General features: G+C 38.0%; 1 protein-coding gene across 1 annotated transcript in view; it reads left to right on the forward strand.

Moving 5' to 3' along the window:
* Lrp1b (LDL receptor related protein 1B) overlaps nt 1-22553 on the forward strand; it is a 2073786-nt gene that overhangs the window by 986639 nt on the left and 1064594 nt on the right. The gene's annotated exons all lie outside the window — the stretch shown is intronic.

Below are 22553 nucleotides of genomic sequence, written 5' to 3' on the forward strand. Positions count from 1 at the left end.
TTGTTCATGTCTTTGCTAGGGCTGTCCCCAGAAGATGAGTTATGCTTTCCTTTTAGATGTTCAAAATTTATAATATTTCTTGTTAGAATATCTTGTGAAATGTAATTTCTGCACAGCTAGTTAAAATAACTACTTTTATTTGGCCAGAGAGAATCTTGTGTAGTAATATTACAACTCTATTTTCACAAAATCCATTGGTAAACTTCTGTTTTGTGAGAAAATGCATGCTATGTTAAGCTCTTTGTGGTTTTTTTAAACCTGTCATTTTCTAGTTAGCACATTTGCATGGATTCATTAAAAGTAGGCTTCTTCTTTCTGAGACATGAATTACCAGTTGGATGTGTGCGAAGCTAATGAACACAGTTTATTCCTGCAGGGATTTGGGGTGTAAGGGATGAGAATACGCCATTACTGAGGTTTTGTTGTTGTTGTTTTCTTTTTTAAGTGGCCAATGATGCTGGTCTGAGAACACATTTCCATAGAACTTTTAGGAAACTTTTTTTTTTTGATAGTATATTGAAACTGGCTTTGAAGTGAGTCATCTTGAGTAACAGTACAGAGCCATGGTAGACTTTCCTAAGTGCTTGGATAGAAAGGAAAACAAACCATAGAAGAACAAACTTCTTCACACTCTGCTCTTCTATACATTTGTCTTCGTTTCTTGGTTCATCTCTGTGCTTGTCGGTCTATAAAGACTGTGACTACCTTACTGTTTTTTGACAGGAGCTTGCAACTTGTAAAAGCAGAGGACAGGGATGTGTCTGATTTCAATATTTGTAGCAAGTTTTACTCAGCATTTGTTGAAATACATTTTGCACACACAAGACAAAAACACATTCCTATCCAAATTGAGCTTGATGCCGTGTAAGTCTGTGTGTATTAATATCGTAAATAACTGTGTTTATGTCATCTGGATGGAGAATTGTATTATTCAATTTATATTTTACTTAATTGATAGCATCACTTGGGAACTAATTTCTTCTTTTGATTGGATGGCTGTTTTTTTTTTTTTTTTGTTTTTGTTTTTGTTTTTGGTCCCAGTCCCCAAGGGTAATTGTAGATGACGCTGGCTTCAAACTCACAGAGATCTGCCTGCCTCTGCCTCTGCCTCTGCCTCTGAGTGCTGGAATTATAGGTCTGTGTCACCACACCCAGCTCAGGAGATTCGTTTCCTGATATGTTAATAAAATTAACCAAAAGTAACATAAGTTGATGAAAACAGTAAATAAGTTATTAGGTAGTAAAATATTAAATAGTTTTTGTAAATTAGATTTTTGTTTTTCCTCCTCGTGAATGATTTATCTACCAAACTCTTTAAAATTTTTGACTGGTTTTCTTAAATTTCATATTTTCCTTTCTTCAACTTTTTATTATGTTATTTTATTATTTAAAACAATTTTTAAATTCAAATATATTTTATTTATTTTTTTCCCCAATGCCTTCCAAATGCTTTCTTAAAAAGTACATGACGTAATTTTTAAATGCTCAGAAATACTCCAATGTGTAAATGTGCCAGATTTTCTTTAATCATTCTTCTGTTGAGGGATATCTAGATTTTTTTCCAACTCCTGGCTATAATGAGGACAGAAACAATGAACAAAGTTGAGCAAATGTCTAATGCAGTAGGATGAATCATCCGTTGGGTATATAGCTAAGAATAGTATAGCAGGATCTTAAGGTAGATAAATTCCCATCTCTCTGAGGAACCCACATACTGATTTTCATAGTGGTAGCATGATTTTCCACGCCCAGAAGCAATGTATTAGTGTTCCCCTTACTCTACAACTTTATCAGCATGAGCTGTCACTTGTTTTGTTGATCTTAGACATTCTGACAGGTATAAAATGAAATGTAGTTTTGAATTGCATTTCCCTGATGACTAAGTACGTTGGACATTTAAGAGTTTTTCAGCTATTTGAGTTTTCTCTAATGAGAATTCTCCATTTTTTAATTTATATTGCACTTTTATTATTATTTATTATTGTATTACAATTTATTCACTTTGTATCCTGGCTGTGAACCCCTCCCTCATCTCCTCCCAACCCCACCTTCTCCCCTCTTCTCCTCCCATGACCCTCCCCTAGTCCACTGATAAGGGAGGACCTCCTCCCCTTCTAGCTGACCCTAGCCTATCAAGTCTCATTGTGTTGTTTGTTTTCTTGATCTCTAGTTTCTTGACTTTTAAAATATATTTTGGATATAGCACTCTGTGGGTTTCCAGGAAGTGCCTGCTGGAGTTAGGGCCTTTGATAAAGGAATAGGTGGGTGGAGGCCTGGAGAATAAAATGTGCAATCTGCAGGTTCCACTGGAGACTGGAAAAAGTGGAGAGACTTCAGCAGGCATTCTGTTGCAGAACTGTGTATGTGACTGGGGGATGTGATTTGGTGGCTAAGACAGAAAGTTAGAGTCTATAATTTGCCTACCTGATTCCATGGCCAGAGGGCAAAAATATTGTTTTAAAGGCCTTGCACCAGCGTTAAATTTTGATTCTCTGATTGATTTTTCCACCTTTACCACATCTGTTGACAACCCCATGAAAATTTTGTGTATGTGGAGATGTATGAAATCTCTGTAGGTAATGTTTTCTAGCCTTTCTTTCTGAATGATTCAACTATTAACACAATGCACAGAAGAATCAAGGAGCACAATTCAAGGTGTCAGAGCAGCACTTTTGTAGGTATAAAAGCTTAAAGTAATTAAAAATGTGATCAATATTTGAACATATTAAAAGTGATTTAGCAAAGGGCCAAGTCTGAAGTATGTTTTGGTGTAGAGGAGAATAGCACAGAATACAAACTGAAACTAATTTAAAAATGTAGTTGGTACTGAGCAAGTTGTAAGTTAAGTGTGAGGAAATTGCACAGTGGCAGAAATTCTAGAGAGCAGGACAGTAAACAACAGCACTGTTAGGTAGTATAAGGGCATATATTGTACTTAGTACTCACTCTTAAGTTGAACAGTTATAAAAATGTAGAATTTTATAATGAAACCCTACTATTTTTCTAAGTTCCTCATAAAACTTACAAGGCTTACATTTTCGATCTGTGCTGTTTCGGCTACTTCCATTTTGTGTCAGAAGCTCCACAAGGAGAGCAACAGCACCAAAATATCTGGACCCAGGGGTCTTTTCTGAGACTAATATTCCAACCAAGGACCATTCATCCATTCATTGATATAACCTAGAACCCCTGCACAGATGTAGCCCATGGCAGCTCAGTCTCTAAGTGTGTTTCCTAGTAATAGGAACAGAGACTGTCTCTGACATGAACTCAGTGATCACCTCCTCTTTGATCACCTCCCCCTGAGGGGGGAGCAGCCTTGCCAAGCCACAGAGGAAGACAGTGCAGCCAGTCCTGATGAGACCTGATAGGCTAAGATCAGAGGGAAGGGGCAGAGGACCTCCCGTATCAGTGGACTTGGGGAGGGGCAGGGGGGATGGGGACGAGATTTCAAGGGGACAAGGGAGGGAGCTACCGCTGGGATACAAAGTGAATAAACTATAATTAATAAAAGTAAATATTTAAAAACTTAAAGATGGTTTTGAGAACTTGGTATATGAGTACTGAATCTACATCCTTTTCCCTCTTCTTCCAGTCCTCATGGAAGTATCCTAACTTCTTTTCAAATTCTTTTTATTATATTTTTTATTTTTTAATATTAGTTACAGTTTATTAACTTTGTATCCTTGCTGTATCCCGCTCCCTTTTTCCCTCCCAATACCACCCTCCCTCCCTCATCTCCTCCCTGCCCCTTTCCAAGTCCACTGATAGGGGAGGACCTCCTCCCCTTTCTTCTGACTCTGGTTTATCAGGTATCTTCAGGACTGGCTTCAAAGTCCTCCTCTGTGGCCTAGCAGAGCTGCTTCTCTCTCAGAAGGGGGGGGGAGAGGTCGAAGAACCCTCCATTGAGTTCATCTCAGAAACAGTCCCTGTTCCCCTTACTAGAGTACCCGCTTGGATACTGAGCTACCATGGGCTACATCCGAGCAGAGGAAGGGAGAGTTAACATGACCTGGAGAGGACAGGAGCTCCACAAGGACCAAATATATCTGGGCACAAGGGTCTTTTATGAGACTGTTTCTCCAACCAAGGACCATGTATAGATATAACCTAGAACCTTTTAAAATTCTTGAACTATTATTTTTTAATTATTGTTTATATATATATACACACACACAAACATACACACACATATATATACACTATACACACAAATACACATATACACATCTATATGTACACACATATGCACATATATTAACACACATACATATGTACAAACACACACACACACACACACACACATGTTCCATTCATTTAGTCTTGCTCATATGTGTTTCCTGTTGACATCTTGGGATTCGGATAATTCATTGAGGGCTTCTTCCTGGAGAAAACATACCCTCCTTTTTGCAACCATCAATTAATGAATTGCCTGGAGCTCTTCCTCTGGGGTGAAGCCTTGTGAATATTCACTTATCCACATCTCCATATCAATTGTATTTTTAGAGATAGTTTCCATTTTATAGTTTCAGTTTTGGAATATCTAGTGACAAATTAATCAATTGGCATTCTGTTGGATAGCCTCCTGAGAGTATGATAAGCATGAAATAACCTCTTGAATATGATAATACTTCAGTGAACAATGCAAATAAATCTCCTGAAATTGAAAACATATTAATTGTGCTTTGAATGCGTGGGTACATCACTTATGTACAAAATTATTTGATTTTGTTCTTGCAATATTTGTCCTTATTGTTCTAATGATTTTGTGGTTTGAATGTGAAGTATCTCACAGGTACATGTGTTTCAATATTAGGCCTCCAGCAGGTGATGTTATTTTGGGAGATTGAAGAACCTTGAGGAGGTGAGCTAGGAATGCTAGGACTGTTCCTACTTCCTGATCCCCTGAGGTAGAAGAACCTGTACCATGAGCTCCTGCTTCCATAGACTGAGCTCCTGCTTCCATAGACTAAGTCCCTGCTACCATGCCTTCCCCAACAAGTGAGCTAAGTCCCTTTAAACATGAGCAGAAAAGCAACCTTTTCGTTAAATTTCTTCTGTCGTATATTTAGTCAAAGTGACCCCCCCAAAAAAGTAACAGTTCACAGAAAATTAGTGCTGAGAAGTGATGGCATTGCAGTGGTCAGGATGATTATGTGGGTCATAGGATATGGAAAATAAAGTGTGAGGGGAAAAAAACAGTCTGAAAGTTTGAACAGAACGCTAGAGAAGACTTAGGGTGCCATAAAAAGTTTTATATTACATCCTGGTGGAGGTGTGGAAATTCTGAATGCTAACAGAAATTCAATTATCAAAAAAAGAAATGTTCAGAATGCTTCAGAGGAGATTGAATAAATATTTATTGCACATAGACAAATTATTCCACTGAGGAAGCATGGTAGCAGGGATACAAAGTGAATAAACAATAAATAAACAAAAAAGAAGCAGATTAAGATGTTACATTAATCTTTACATTAAAATGATAGTTTTTCCATAAAACTATATAGAATTTTACCAAGTAAGTGTTGTCACTTGTATTAAATACTTTGTACTTTTTGCCAAACAGAAGGATTTTTGTTTTGTTTTGTTTTGTTTTGTTCTGCTTTTGTTTTATTTGGTGTTTTTAAATTAATTTTTAAAAATATTAATTACAAGTTACTTGTTTTGTATCCCAGCTGTAGGCTCCTCCCTCAATCCCTCCCAATCCCACCCTCCCTCCCTTATCCCCTCCCATGCCCCTCCCCAAGTCCACTGATACTGGGAGGTCCTCCTCCCTTTCCACTGAGCCTAGCCTATCAAGTCTCCTCAGAACTGCCTGCATTGTCCTCCTCTGTTGCCTGGCAAAGCTGCTCCCTCCTCAGGGGTAGATGATCAATAAGCCTGCCACTGAGTTCATATCAAAGACAGTCTCTGCTCTCATTACTAGGGTACTCACATACTGAGCTGCCATGGGCTACATCTGAGCAGGCTTTCTAGGTTATCTCGGTTATATTCATGAATGGCCTTGGTGGGAGTATCAGTCTCAGAAAAGAACCCTGTGCCCAAATTTTTTGGTTCTGTTTATCTCCTTGTGGAGCTCCTATACTTTCCAGGTCTTACTATCTCACCCTTCTTTCACATGATTCCCTGTACTCTGCTGAAGGTTTGGGTATGAGTCTCAGCATCTGCTTTGATACACTGCTAGGTAGAGACTTTCAGAGGCCCTCTGTGGTAGGCTCCTGTCCTGTTTCCTGTTTTCTCCTTCTTCCAATGTCCATCCCATTTGTCTTTCTGAGTGAGGATTCATCATCTTACCCAGAGTCCTCCTTCCTGATTAGCTTCCTTAGGTGTACAGATTTTAGTATGTTTATCCTATAGTTTATCTCTAATATCCACTTATAAGTGAGTATATACCATGTGTAAGAGCCAGCTTCACCACTCCGAGGCATATATCCAAAATATGCTCAAGTACACAACAAGGACATTTGCTCAACCATATTCATACATGGTTTATTCATAGCTTTATTCATAATAGCTAGAACCTGGAAACAACCCAGATGTCCCTCAGAGGAGGAATGGATACAGATATTGTGGTACATTTACACAATGGAATACTACTCAACAATCAAAAACGAAGAAATCACAAAATTTGCAAATGGTGGGACCTAGAAAACATCATCCTGAGCGAGGTACCCCAGAAGCAGAATGACGAACACGGTATATACTCACTTATAAATAGATGGGAATTTAAGAGAGGAAAGGATACATCGGACCCATGCTCACAGGGATGTAATTTGTCATGGCCGGATGAGGTAGCCGTTGGTGGGTTGAATGACTCTGCAGAAGCTTACACTGGGAATTGCTTTGCTTCAGTGACTTGGGAAGCCACAAAGTGTTGAGGCCAGAAGCCAGTAAGCCCTAACTGTCTATCCCATCTCTCAGTGGCCCCCCTTCTGCAGTGCAATCAGCTGTGGACAGATTATCCCCACACATAAATTAGGACTAATATTTTATGTTAAAAGAATGACATTCCTCTCCTGGTCCATATAAGTCCTGGCTATCTCATAATGCAAAATGTAATCACTCCAATTACAAATGTCCTTACATTTTTTTCACAGTCAAATCCTTTTCAAAAAAGTTCAAAACCTTTTCTGACATACATGCGACACTCTTAACTATGAGCCACTTATAAAAAATGAGTTGCATGGTGCCAAAGCACATTGTCACAGAATAAACACACCCATTCAGTAAACACCTCCAACCAACAGGAAGGAAGAAAAAAACATGGAAAAAGCGAACCTAGGCAAAACTAAAAGCCAACACAGCAAATACCACGTCGAACATTTAGGCTTCTGTGGTGATTCATTCACATTTCCTTTTTTCTTTTTTTTAATTAATTTTTATTTTTTATATTAATCACAGGTTATTTACTTTTTATCCCAGCTGTAGCCCCTTCCCTCATTCCCTCCCAATCCCACCCTTCCTCCCTCATCTCCTCCCTGCTCCTTTCCAAGTCCACTGCTAGGGGAGGTCCTCCTCCCCTTCCATCTTCCTAGCTTATCAGGTATCTTCAGGACTGGCTGCCATGTTTTCCTCTGTGGCCTAGCAAGACTGTTCCTCCCTCTGGGGAAGGGGAGGTAAAAGAGCCAGTCATTGAGTTCATATCAGAAATAGTTCCTGTTCCCCTTATTAGGCTAATCCACCTGGATTCTGAGCTGTCATGGGCTACATCTGAGCAGAGGTTCTAGGTTCTATCCATACATGGTCCTTGGTTGGAGAAACAGTCTCATAGAGGACCCCTGTGCCATGATATATTTTGTCCTTGTGGAGCTCCTGTTCTCTCCTGGTCACATTAACTCCTCCTTTTATTGTATGATTCCCTGCACTCTGCCAAAGGTTTGGTTTTGAGCCTCCACCTCTGCTTTGATACACTGCTAGTTAGAGTCTTTCAGAGGCCCTCTGCTGTAGGCTCCTGTCATGTTACTTGTTTTCTCCTACTTCCCATGTCTATCCCATTTATCTTTCTAAGTGAGGATTGATCACCTTACTCTGGGTCCTTTTTCTTGTTTATCTTTATTCAGAATATATAAAGAACTAAAGAAACTAAAAAGCAATAAATCAAGCAATTAAAAAATGGGGTACGGAGCTAAACAGAGAATTCTCTGTAGAGGAATATAGAATGGCAGAGAAACATCTAAAGAGATGCTCAACGTCCTTAGTCATCAGAGAGATGCAAATCCCAAAACGACCCTGAGATTTCACCTTACACCCATCAGAATAGTAAAGGTTAAAAACTCAAGTGATAATACATGCTGGAGAGGTTCTGGAGAGTTGGGAACCCTCCTCCATTGCTGGTGAAAATGTAAACTTGTACAACCACTTTGGAAATCAATTTGGCACTTTCTCAGACAATTAGGAATAGTGCTACCTCAAGATAAAGCTATACCACTCCTAGGCATATTTCCAAAAGAAGCTCAAGTACACAACAACGACATTTGCTCAACCATGTTTATAGGAGATTTATTCATAATAGCCAGAATCTGGAAATAACCCAGATGTCCATCAACAGAGGAATGGATATAAAAACTGGTACTTTTACACAATGGAATACTACTCAGCAATTAAAAACAAGGAAATCATGAAAATTGCAAGCAAATGGTGGGATCTAGAAAAGATAATTCTGAGTGAGGTATCCTAGGAGCAGAAAGACACACACAGCATATACTCATTTATATTGACCTATAAGATAGGATAAACATACTAAAATATGTGCAAAATGTTCACATTTCAATTATGTGGTTAGCCACAAAAACTTAATGCATAACCTTGAAATTTCCTTGACAAACATCTAATGTTCTTGGATCCAAAATTCTGCAATCGCTCTGACAAATTAGGTTCCACCTTTATAGATTAATGAACAGCCCACGCATGAGTTTATACTGAATATTGGGCTCTAGAAAACATTGCTTATGTCAGCGATTCCTTTGTTTGCTTGCTTGCTTATTTTTGCTTGTTTTGCTTTGTTTTTGAAGCTTGTTTGAACGTCTACAACTACCCAGTCATGTACTATATATGCCTGCAAAATCGGATAACAATTTTGGTTCTCAAAATTGGTAGATGGAGGACATAAAACAGAGAACTAAAGAATAAGTTTCTCAAGGTGTAACCCAAAACAACAATAAATTTTAAGAGCCAGTTATTTAGGAGGTCATCATTGAACTATCTTGTGAACAATGCATATTGGAGCAGGTTCTGAATATTTTGGAACCTGGAGATCGGACACAAGCGCAATCTAAGAAGCAGAGAGGTTTATGAGGAAGTCAGTTCATGGTTTCTGTGTCTATCACTGCAGCTTGTCATCGAGGAAGCGATAGTGATTACAGAAACCCTTCTTTTAACAAGCATCATGTGTGCCACAGGCATTCTTACCAGCTGAAAAGAGTAATGTTGACAGGAACTCACATTTGCAAGCAAATTAGCACAACAAACCGAGGCATCAAGTTTGTGTGACAAGTGTGTTTTAAGCTAAGTTTGAAAGAGCAACCAAAGCAGTACCAGCAATTGCCAATACATACTTTATCAATTATTTCTTAGAAGAAGTTCTTTCAGCATAACCTAATTACATGTAAGTATGTCAAAACCAGACAAGGGAGTAGTTGTCATTATGTTTTTTTCTCATCTTAAACATCCTTTGTTTACTAACAGGTTCCCAAGAGAGTATGTGTGTATGTATGTGTGTTCTGAGTATATATGTGTTGTGTGTGGAATATATCATATGAATATGGTAATATTTGTTTGGTGTGTGTGTGTACTGTAAACTTGTGTATGTGTATGCGTGTGCATGTGTAAGTATGTGTGCATATGTAAGTATGTAAAAAGTTCATCTCTATTATTTACATCATGTCATAACATGACTTTCAGATTTGTCTTAAAGTCATCAGAGGTGTTTGTTTGATTGGTTGTTGTTTTTTATGTCATTTGGAAATTAAGCTGAGTTTCTCTCATATTTGTCAAGTACTGACTATTATATTCCCATTCCTATTTTCTGAGATATAATCCCATCTCTTTCTACCTCTCTTTTTCTTTGTTTTGAAATGAGGCCTTGCTTTTTCTGAGGCTGGCCTTGAATTCAATCCTTTTTTTAAATTTTTTTCTATTAATTACAGTTTATTCACTTTGTATCCCAGCTGTAGCCTTCTCCCTTGTCCCCTCCCAATCCACCCTCCTTCCCTCCCCTCTACCCATGTCCCTACCCCAGTCCACTGATAGGGGAGATCCTCCTCCCCTTCCATCTGACCCTAGCCTATCAAGTCTCATCAGAAGTGGCCAAATTCTTTCCCTCTGTGGCCTGGTAAGGCTGCACCGGCCTCAGAGGGGGATGATTGAAGAGCTAGGGCTGTCTCTGACTTCAGTCTTTTGAGCAAGCAGCCCAAAGTTCTCTGCTACTTGATTCAGTTGAGTCATTGATTGTCTTATTAAGAAAAAAATCATTTTACAACCCAAGCATCCTCTTCCTTTACCTCTCCTGGTCCCATCCTCTCTTGATCTTTGCCCCATCCTGCTTCCCTAGTCCTCAGAAAGGCAGAGCCCTCTTCCTCTACTACCTGATCCCAGCCTATCAAGTCTCATCAGGGTGGATGCATCCTCAGACTCTGTGGTTTGGTACTTTCCCAGCCAGGGGAAAGTGATCAAGGGGCAGACAACAGAGTCCATGTCAGAGACAAGCCCCATTCCCTTTCCTAGGGAGCCCACATGGAGACTGAGCTGCCCATAAGGCTACATCTGTGCAGGGGGCGTAGGTCCTCTCCATGTATGGTCCTTGTTCTGTGCATCAGTATCTGCAGGTCTTCCTGAGCCCAGACTTGTTGCCTCTGTTAGTCTCATTGTGAAGTTCCAATTTCTTCCGGGTCCTTGTGTCCCACCACTCTTCCATAAGACTCCCTGCATTCTGCACTAAGTTTGGCTTTGAGTCTCTGCATCTGCTTCCATTCTGTGCTGGGTGGAGCCTTTCAAAGGGTATCTATGATAGGCTCCTAACCCGTTCCCTCTCTTCAACTGCTTCCATGTCTATTCTATTTGACTTCTGAATGAGAATTAAGCATTCTTCCTAGGGTCTTCTTTGTTACTGATTTCCTTAACAAAAAGATGCCCAAGTTTCTCCAAAGCTGTTTGCTTCTCTGCAAGCACTGAGAACTCTTCAAGTATTTCACCCTCCTTCAAAGTGATCAAAGAATATCTCATGTCTGGTAAGATAAAAGCAGAATCTGGAATTCCACTACAGTACAAACATGCAGGACTTGAAATAAAATTATATATATATATATATATTAAGCACTTTCCATTTTATCGCAAAAAGAAATTAAATTGTCTCTTCAGTTTTAAACAGGAGCCACTTTCAGTTATTTTTAAGACACACAAATGTTAAAAAAAAAAGCTTCTCTTTAGTTCATCACTAGATTGGATATAAATTTTACTCTGTCTTATAGCTTTAAGGATCTTATTTTTTAAAAAATATAACCGAATAAAATTGGAGCTGTCAAGGGTATCTCTACCAAGCTTTTGGACTTAAAGGATGCACAATGATTATGCTTCCTCATGCAAAGTGCCAAGGGGAATTACATTAGGGGCTTACAGACTGAGCAAAAACATTTGTTGGTAAAATCTAGATGATAGACGCAAGATGCTATCATGTGTGGATTATGCAAATAGTCATCTATATTCCATCCATTCTGTGTGTTTACCCTGAACTTTTATTTATTAGCTTCCCAATTACCATCCATCCATATTCATATAAATCACATTAAAGGACAAGGTCATTGTCCCAGTAACTAAAGCTCCAGCTTTGCCAATGGAATTTCACAGATAATTCATTTTTATGTTCACTACCATATTTATTATCTGATTTATCTTATCATTCATTAAAAAATTGAAAATGTTTGGTAAAATGATCCCCATCTCAAATCTTATCTTTTATAGAGAGATCAAATGATATATCCATATGTACATCATTTTTTGAGAACAAGAATTTTTTTATATTACCTGATTGTTATTGCTATTAATAAAATAGAATAGTTATGCTGGGGTACTGTTATGAAAAAGAGAGGTTTACTTTTTTTCCCTTTAATTTATATATTTAGTCACTTTACATTCCAATCACAGCATCTTTCTTCCTCTCCTCCCATAACCACCCTCCCACCGTCTTCCTTCATTCCCCCTCCCCTTTTGCTCAGAAAAGAAAGAGTCCCCCATGTGCCATCCCGTCCTGCCACTCCGTGTCTCATCAGGACTAAGTGTGTTCTCTTCCACTGAAGCCAGACACTGGCTGCTCAGGGGAAAGTGTTCCAATAGCAGGTAACTTCTTCCATGTCAGCGACAATCTCCACTCTAGTTGCTAAGGGACCCACATGAAGACTGAGCTGTCCATCACCTCCATTAAGTGTAGAGGGCCTAGGTCCAGGATGGTGGCCCAGTCTCTGTGAGCTCCCATGGGCCTAGGTTAGTTGACTCTGTTGGTCTTCTTGTGTAGTTCTTGTCCCCTTTGGGTCCCTCTATCCTTCCCCCCAACACATTCATGAAATTCCCTGATCACTGTGTAATATTTGGCTGTGGGTCTCAGCATCTGTTTTGATTTGTTGCCAAGTGGAGCTTCTAAGTGGACAGTTAGCTTGGTTCATATCCGCAAACAAAGCAGGGTATCATTAATGGTGTCAGTAACTGGCTCTCTCCTGTGGATTGGGTGGGTCTTTCATTGGGTCAGCCATTAGTTAAATATTTCCTCAAATTCTGCTACATCTTTATCTATGCCCATCTTGTAGGCAGGGTCAATTTTTGGGTCAAAAGTTTTGTGGGTGGTTTGGTGTCCCCCTCCCTCCATTGGAAGTCTTACTTGTTTATAGGGGGTGATTACTTAAATTATCATATTCTCCCACAGGTAAGAGTCTCAGCTAGAGTCACCCATCTCCTCCAAGGCACCCACTCTGATGGAGGTCTCCAGCTTGTCCCAAAAATCTCCAACCATTGGCTTCCCATCTCTCTTCCAGCCCTACTGCCTCAAATCCTTTTATACACACCCCCTCTCCCACCAATTCCTTTCTCTTCATCTACTGCCAATATCTGTTTTATTTCCCTTTCATGGTGAGATTCATGTTTCCTCCCTTGGGCCTTCATTATTAGCGTCTTTGGATGTGTGGATCGAGGTATGGTTATCCTGTACTATATGGCTAGTATAGACTTATAAGTGACTAACTACCATGTGTGTGTTTCTGGATATGAGTTACCTCACTCAGATGACCTTCTCTGGTTCCATCATTTGTCTGAAAATTGCATAATTTCCTTGTTTTTAATAGCTGAATACTATGCCCTTGTATTAATGTACCGCAATTTCTTTGTCCATTCTTTAGTTGAGGGACATCTGGTTGGTTTCCAGTTTCTGTCTATCACATAAAGTTGCTATGAACATAGTTGATCAAATGTCCTTATAATATGGCTGAACATCTTTTGGGTATATGCCCAGGAGTGGTATAGCTGGGTCTTGAGGTAAAGCTATTTCCAAATTTCTGAGAAAGTGCCATATTTATTTCCTAAGTGGTTGTACAAGTTTGCATTCCCACCAACAATGGAAGAGTATTCTCCTTTCTCCACATCCCCACCAGCATGTGCTGCCACTTGAGATTTTTTTTTCTTAGCTATTCTGACAGATATAAGATGGAATTTCAGAATCTTTTGATTTGTATTTCCCTGAAGACCAAGGATATTAAACATTTCTTTAAGCTACCACTGGGTCAGGGAACTAAAAAAGAAATTAAAGTCTGTCTAGATCTCAATGAAAATGAAGGCACACTATATCCAACACTCCTTCATGATAAAAGTTTGGAGATATTAGATATACAAGTCCCACAACTAAACATAAATAAAGGCAATATATACAGACATATATATACATACACATATATATGTATATATATATATATATATATATATATATCAAGCTGATAGCCAACATCAAATTAAATTCCACATAAAGGACAAAAAAAGGCTGTCCACTTTCTCCATACCTATTCAATGTACTACTTGAAGTTCTAGTTATGGCAACAAGACAACTAAAGGAGATACAAACTAGAAAGTAAGAAGTTAAAGTATTTCTATTTGCAGATGATATGATAGTGAATAGAAGAAAACTCCTCCGGCTGATAAACCCCTTCAGGAAAGTGGCTGGATACAAAATCAACTCAAAAAAAAAAAAAAAAAGCCCTCCTTTATACAAACAATAGACAGGCTGAGAAAGAAGTTAGGAAAACAACACCCTTCACAATAGCCACAAAGTACATAAAGTACCTTGATGTGACTCTAAACAAGCAAGTTAAAGTTCTGCATGACAAGAACTTTAAGTCTCTGAAATAAGAAATAAGAAGATACCAGAAGATGGAAAGATCTACCATGCTCATGGATTGGTAGGATTAACATAGAAAAAAAAAAAAAAAAAGAATGGCCATCTTTCCAAAAGCAATCTACAAGTTCAATGCAATTTTGAAATACATTGTTTGGATTTTTTGTTTATTAATTCATTATTATTATTATCATTAATTACAATGTATTCACTTTGCATCCCTGCTGTTGCCCCCTCCCCCATCTCCTCCCAATCTTCCCTCCTTCCCTCTTCTCCTCCTATGACCCTCCTCTAGTCCATTGATAGGGGAGGACCTACTCCCCTTCTATCTGACCCTAAGCCATCAGGTCTCATCAGGACTGGCTGCATTGTCTTCCTCTGTGGCCTGGCAAGGCTGCACCCCTCCGGTGTTGGTGATCAGAAAGACTACCACTGAGTTCATGCCAGAAACAGCGCCTGCTACCCTTACTAGAGAACCCACTTAGAGCAGAATTCCAACACAATTCTTCACAGACCTTGAAAGAGCAATTCTCAATTTCATCTGGAAAAGTAGGAAACCTAAGAGAGCAAAAATAATCATGTACAACAAAAGAAGTTCTAGAGGTATCATTATATGTGATTTCAAGTTGTATTACAAAGTGATAGTTATAAAAACCTCATGGTGTTGGCATAAACACAGACAGGTTGATTAATGTATTCTAATTGAAGACCCAGAAATAAACCCACACACCCATAGACGCTTGATTTTTTTTTTTTTTAAAGAAGCCAAAACAATGCAGTGGGGGAAAAAAAGCATCTTCAGTAAATAGTGCTCGACTAACTTGAGGTCTGCAGGTAAAATACTACAAATAGTTCCATATTTATAACCCTGCATAATAAAGAAGATCAAGTGGATCAAAGACCTCAACATAAAACCAGATACACTAAATCTAATAGATGAGAAAGTGGGCGATAGCCTTCAACTCATTGGCACAGGTACAGAAGACAAGTTCCTGAACAGAAAATCAACAGCTCATGCTCCAAGATCAAGAATTAATAAATGCTACCTCATGAAACTGAAAAGATTCTGTAAGGCAAAGGACACCATCAATAGGAAAAAAAACAGCAGCCTACAGATTGGAAAAAGATCTCCACCAACCTTACTTCTAATGGAGAACTAATACCCAAAATATATAAAGAAGTCAAAAAATTAAATACCAACAAATCAAATAATCCAATTTAAAAATGGGGTACAGAAATAAACTGAGAATTTTCATAAGAGAAATCTCTAATGGGTGAGAAGCACATAGAGTGTTTGACTTGTGAATCTGAAGTCCAAAGTTAGAAGGTTCTTCTAGTGGTGGCCTTAGGGCTGGAAGAGTTATCCTGAACTGCTCCAAGACATCATTTGTTAAAAGACAGGGAGTGTACATGACTGCATGACCTCTGGTCTCGGTCCCTCTTCCATTTTTATTGTTTAAAAGTTCAATATATTTACAAAATAAATATTCTAAGTGAAATATAGTTTCTAAGATGAACGTGCATCTCTCGTAATGTAGATGTCATTATTAAATAAATGTTAAACAAACATTATTCAGAGTAGATTATTAGCAATTATTTACAGTTGCAAATGGATTCCGATATTGATGTTTCTACTAGACCTTACAATTTATACTGACATCTGCCACTGGAAGAACTCTTTGGTTTATATTCGTCTAACTTTAGAACTCTCTGAGGTGGAATGCTATGAACAACTAACCACTCCTCAATTAGTGCTACCCCTGGTGCTGATTACTCCCCTACCATCCCCAATTCTGGGGCTTCTTGATGATTTTCGTATTTTCTCAGTGCGAGTCTCAAAAATAAGCTCTACCAACATCAGACAATTTACACAAACTATTTGACTTTTATTTTAAATTTGACTCTGTTAAAACAAAAGACACTTATTAATTTAAAGTTTACATTTATGTTTAGGCTAGTTTATTCTGTGTGCAGTAGTTTTTGCTTGGATGTATGTTTGCACACCACCTGTGGACCTAGTGCCTATGGAGATCCGATGACGGGGTTAGACCTAGAACTGGAGTAACAGATGGTGATGTACCACCATTTGTGTCCAGGGACCAAAACTTCCTATTTCTCTACAAGATCTAAAAGAAATTTTAATAACTGAGCCATCTCTCAGGTTTCAGACGTTTATTAATTTAAATTGCATTTTTTTCTGAAAGAATCTTTTTGTCTGATTACTATCTTATAATTATTCTTGGCAATAAAATAATCTAACATTTATCAATAGGAGAATTGCTAGAAGGTCATTTTATAACTATTAATTTGGTCATTGAGTTTTGTGCTTAAAGGTTATTTTATTAAACCAGGTGAGACTGATAACATAGATCTAACAGGATTCTTTTTATGCAGACTCATTCCACTAAGTATAGATCAGCTCTATCTCTTCTTCAGTTACTGTTATATATTCAGTATGTTAGTGGAAATAGACAGTAGAAATACATTGCAGTTTCTGATAGTTGTGATTCAGATTCAGTTGTTAACTTGGGTGAGTTCGGAGGTATAACAAATGGGAACAAACAATAATGACAAAGCAGTTTCATATAACATTTCGTGAGTGTCATAATTATATGTACAATTTAAAGTGGAAAATAATAATGTCTGAATTAAAATTTTATTTTAATGGAAGGTTATATGTCAATGCTCTTCTAAAATATTGTAATATGTGCAGAAATAAGTAGTCAACATGAGTCAGTGTGTCAAAGGCGAAAGAATGCTTATGTCAGGAAATCATTACTCAGTTGAACAGGAACTGAGCCACAAGATCTTGTAGTATGAGAGTCAGACTGACGCTTGGTTTGTGCATATATGAAAGCCATGCCATTCTGAGTAGTACTTGGAATGCAGACTACAGAAATTAAGATACAGTGCTTTAAAGTACCCAGGCATCAGTGCTTCATCTTCAGGATAGTTCGTCTAGACACCTTCTGACTTTTTATATTTAATTCTCTCTTATGCATTCATGTTCATGAGCTGTCATTACTCTTTTACATTGTTATGTACAACTCTCATTACTCACTGTCATTATTCCCCTGAGTATGCACCTGCAAGCTGTGATCTGCTTAATTGTCCTTTCACCAAAATGCTTATTCACATTAACTAGGCAAAAGCCTAGTGACATATCAAAGTTGAACTCATGAGAAAGCAAGGGAAATATTTCAGATGATGAAATAACTGTGGCTGATTTATACATGAATGGATGAACAAAGAAGATGGAAGAAACAATGGTGTGTAGTCACAGGTACTGAACCATATCATATCTAGGCCTTGGATATGAGATACACAGGATCTGTGATCATCTAGGGCTTATTTTCCAAAGCACACTAATAAATAACTCATTAGTCATTGATGAGGAGTTCATAAAAAGTAAAATTTGAGCAGTGGTACACAGACTGATGAGGACTACCATATTGTATATTTGTATGCGTGTATGATTTGTGTATGTGTGTGTTTGGGCACTTGAGGTAAGAATATTTTTTCAAATATTTACCGGTTGAAGGAGACTTTTCTGAGAACTGATAATTAAACGTATTTCTCAATTAAGAGAGAGCACAACCATGGCTAAATCCTGTGCAACAGGATTTGCTGACTCAAGAAAACAAAAAGGCAAACAAGAGTCCAACAGAGTGAGCAATGACATTATAAGAAAAATGAGATGCCTTGGAGCATGGGACTTCTGAAGGCTAAGTTTTATCTATATGATAGTAGAACAATTAGATATTTAAGTATAGGACTGGGATTTTGGAAACTAAAAACACACACCAAAATTTGAGAGTAAAAGATATTTTTCACTAAAATTGTGAAGACAAAATGAAAAGTCAAATGATCTGATTAAATAATTTAGTTCCTGAATGGTATGCATAGCAACATTCTATAAAAGAAACTATCTGTAATGCTTTCATTTAAAACAAAGACACTGTTTAATAAAATGCACTGGTATAAAGGGTTAAGAAAGAGAAATGAAATAGGAAGGGTTAAACTTGAGTGGAGGAACAAAGGGTCAAGTCATGTGACGCTTTGTGGAGAAATTTATAACACTAAAATTTTTACAAAAATGACAGATGAAAATCTACTAAACTGAAGCTTCCATACACAGAAACACAGACACCGACACAGACACACACACACACACACACACACACACACACACACACACACGTAATGAGACCTGATAAGCTAGGGTCAGATGGAAGGGGAGGAGAATGTTCCCTAACAGTGGACTTGGAGAGGGGCATGGGAAGAGATGAGGAACAGAGGATGGGTCTGGGAGGGAATGAGGGAAGGGGCTACAGCTGGGATACAAAGTGAACAAACTGTAATTAATATAAAAAATAAAACTTAAAATTAAAAAAATGTGTTAATCTGTAACAGGGCAACAATGCCCCTACTGGCTATTATAAATTTATATATCTATATCTATATCTATATCTATATCTATATCTATATCTATATCTATATCTATATCTATATCTATATCTATATCTATATCTATATCTATCTATCTATCTATCTATCTATCTATCTATCTATCTATCTAAACCCAGTCCTAGGAATGGATTACTTCTTTTGTGTTTGTTAGCTGATGAGTTACCTTAAGAAGCCCTTGACTCCAGAACATCACAAATTATTGTAATTGGTCATTGTTACAAACCAGAACTTGATATTAAGACCTTATTGCTTAAGACAACACACATTTGAGTCAAGAACATCTTGGAGTCAAGCTGGGTTAGATCTGGAAGCTTCAACCTACTAGCTACCTTTTGTATTGCTAAAAGGTTCTACACAATTGCCAGAGGATAAAAATAAACAGCCATCATACTAACTTCCAACTACAACAGCTGGCCTGGCAAGGTGTGTCCACTGGTACAAGAATATCATGTGACAAGAATATCATGGGAGTAACTACAAAATGCTCAGCCATAATAGGAAATATATATACTAAACTCCTACTTTCAATTCTCAGATTTACTGCAGAAGAGATGACAGGAAGAACTTAAGAGGCAGTGGTAGTAAACAGCTCCAGCATCTTCTGGACAAAGCAGATATGAACTCACATAGTTAAGACACCATGCACAAAACCTGTGCAAGAGAGAGCCAGATAAAATCTTAGAATGGAGAATGGAGTTGGGAATACAATCTCATTCATAGCAATGGAGTGACTAAAATTTGCTCAGAACATGTTTCTTAAAACTTAAAAAAAAAAAACTAATAAAAAAGAAAAGAAAAGTCAGATATTTGTACTGATGTTGATTTACATTTAAAGCATCTGTGAAGGCAAATAAAACCCTAAGCACCTCTCAGTCAGAATTTTCTTCACTAGTAATCAACTGCAAAAGACTCCTAATTGCAAAGAGGGCAGACTTCTTCTTTAGTGTCATCATATAATTGGTGTTTGCAATTATTTCTCTGGATGTTTGGCAAGTGATTTTTATGAGATTTTAATCAATTTAAAAATACAACATTGCCAACATGGTGGCACAGGCCTGCCTAGGGACAAATGAAACCGAAAATCTTTTTTTTTTTTTTTTCCAACTGTAAGCCTTAATGATGGGATTATCTTATTGGACAGCGCACAAGCCACAGCTAATCAGGGAAGTCTAGGATAATGATGTGGAATCAGAAGCTGAATCAGAGACCATAGAGTAACCTCGCTTCCTGGCTTGTTTTTCATAGTTTCCACGGTCCCTTTTAAGCCACTTAGGACCACTTCCAGTGGGTGGCACTACCCACAGCAGGTTGTGGCCCCCACATCAATTGTTAATAATAAGCATGCTCTTCAGGCTTGCCTACAGGTGGTCTAGCGGAGGCATTTTCTCAACTGAGATTTCTTTTCCCAGATAACTGTAGCTTTGTCTAGTTGACAAAAAAAACAAATCATATAGAACAGAGTCATTTCCTATATATCCTTAAGGAAAGTTGTATGCCCAGGAGGACTGATGCCATGGACAGGGGGCAGAGTGCTCATTGAATTCAACGCTGTTTGTTGTAGGGAATACTATGTTCATTTACGTGGTAGGTTCAGGGGGTGTGTGTGAACCAAGAACTGATATGTGTGCTCTGGGCAAAAGAGACAGAGCTCACTACGGCTAGTATTGTCAGTTGCCTTGCTCTCCCTTTGGCGCTCCAGGAAAAATGTCTACTTTCATTGACAGTTGTCAGCTTATTTAGTTTTTTCAAGTAGTTACAAAATACCGGAATTTTTCCATTACTTATTGAAAAATGCAGCAGTGCGAAATCTTCTGCCTCATGAAAAGTCCCGTGCTTGGAAATTTGTCTCTTCTTTTCCTAATTCTCCTGTCCCTACCTATCCCTACATGATCTTTATGGGCAAAGACATAATTGGAAAAGGAGAGAATTTTAGGTTGAGGAATGAAAGAAAAGTGCTGGTTGAGGGATTCTGGACTACTTCATCTCCCCCAACATGAAGGGAAAGTTTTGTTCATGTTCAGAGGTTATAGGAATGGAACAAAGTGTGTGTGGAGGGTATCAAAGACTGGAATGGAGTAGGAAAATCAGGGTTGCAAGTTCTCGGCAGGGCTCCAAACCATGTTTTCTGTTTTGTGTGTACATCCTAGCCTAGACAATCAGGGGTGGTTGCATTTATTAGATTAGAGTTCCGTCATATGTAATCATCATGTCTTGTAGTAAGGTTGAGAATTGCAGTGAACAAAAAACAAACAAACAAAACACTACATTTTTAAGAAGTGATAGAGGATCTGTAATGATGGCTTTGACAGTTAAGAGTGTATACTGCTGTTCCAGAGAAACAAGATTAAATTTCCAGGACCCAAGTCAGGTGACCCACACCCACCTAAAGCTTCAGCTCAAGGGGATCTGAACCCTGCCCTCCTTAGACAAATACACTAAACTACTAAGACGAATCTTAAAAAAAAGCAAAGTGATATGTTTACCAGGTTAGGAGTTTGTCTTCTGTCATTTTGCAGGAGTGACAACATCTCATGATTTTCTCCTCCGGTTTATCCTTATATTCTGGGGAACGTTTTCAGTTATATTGATGCTCATATATTTGGGGGCTAGTAGAATTGTTGTGTGAGGTGTCCGTGATGACATTCAATGAGCAACAGGTACTGTGCTAAGGGTTTGAGTGTGTATCTGCTCTTTGTCTTGTGATAATCTCCATCTCGCACCTACTTAGCTTGCATAATAGGTGGAGAAGAAGGACATGGGGTACCATTAAAACCTATCATAAAAGTCAAAGCATACACTTTTGTAACAAACATAGATTAGCAAAAGAAAAGAACAAAACATTTTTTTAAATTTTGTTTTTAATTAGCATATATTTTGGACAAAGTGATGGATTTCATAAAAAAATGTATCCAGGTATATCATGTACTATGTGATAATACCCCTTACTCTCTCCTTCCATCCATTATCTCCTGACTGTTCCCTTCTTTTGCCAAAATAATAACTTCCCTCTACTTTCATTTCATTTTTATTCCAGTATATAAGGTTAAATTTATCCAAGGGTCTGCTTATGAAAAAAAAAATGAAAACATGCTGTTAATCTTTCTGAATATTGCTTATTTTACTCATGGCAATTTCAAATTTTTAAGCATTTCATCAAGTACGATTTTGTTCTTCTGAAGGCTGGAAATAAAGCCTCTGCTGTTTTTGAATACCACTTTCCTAATCCTGTTATAACACAGGGTGTCTGTGTTGATTTTATGACATGGTCCCTGTGAATAGAACTGCTTCAGGCACAGAAGTGCAGTATCTCTGTCCTCTGCTCACGCAAACTTCGATGAGTATATTCTGTGCAGTTATTAAAGGGCAGAACTCTGGGGTCATGTAGTAGTTTCTCTCTCTCTCTTGCCCTTTCTTCCTCTCTCTCTCATATTTTCTTGAAAAATTATTGTATTGTTTTAAGGTACATGGGGTAATTTTTAACCCTATCAGCAGTGTGTTTTGAGTCTTTTTCTTCTATTTCCTCATCTGCATCTGTAGTTATACGTCTTCTTAATGTGAAACAAACTCCATATAGTTTTGATTTTATTTTCTCAAAACAAATACATTACTTTGCAGCCAGTCCTGAAGATACCTGATAAAAGGGTCAGATTAAAGGGGAGGAGGTTCTCCCCTATCAGTGGACTTGCAAAGGGGCACTGAGGAGATGAGGGAGGAAGGG

The sequence above is a fragment of the Psammomys obesus genome, unplaced genomic scaffold, assembly GCF_907164565.1.
Source record: "Psammomys obesus unplaced genomic scaffold, mPsaObe1.curated_primary_1811, whole genome shotgun sequence".
Taxonomy (NCBI): domain Eukaryota; kingdom Metazoa; phylum Chordata; class Mammalia; order Rodentia; family Muridae; genus Psammomys; species Psammomys obesus.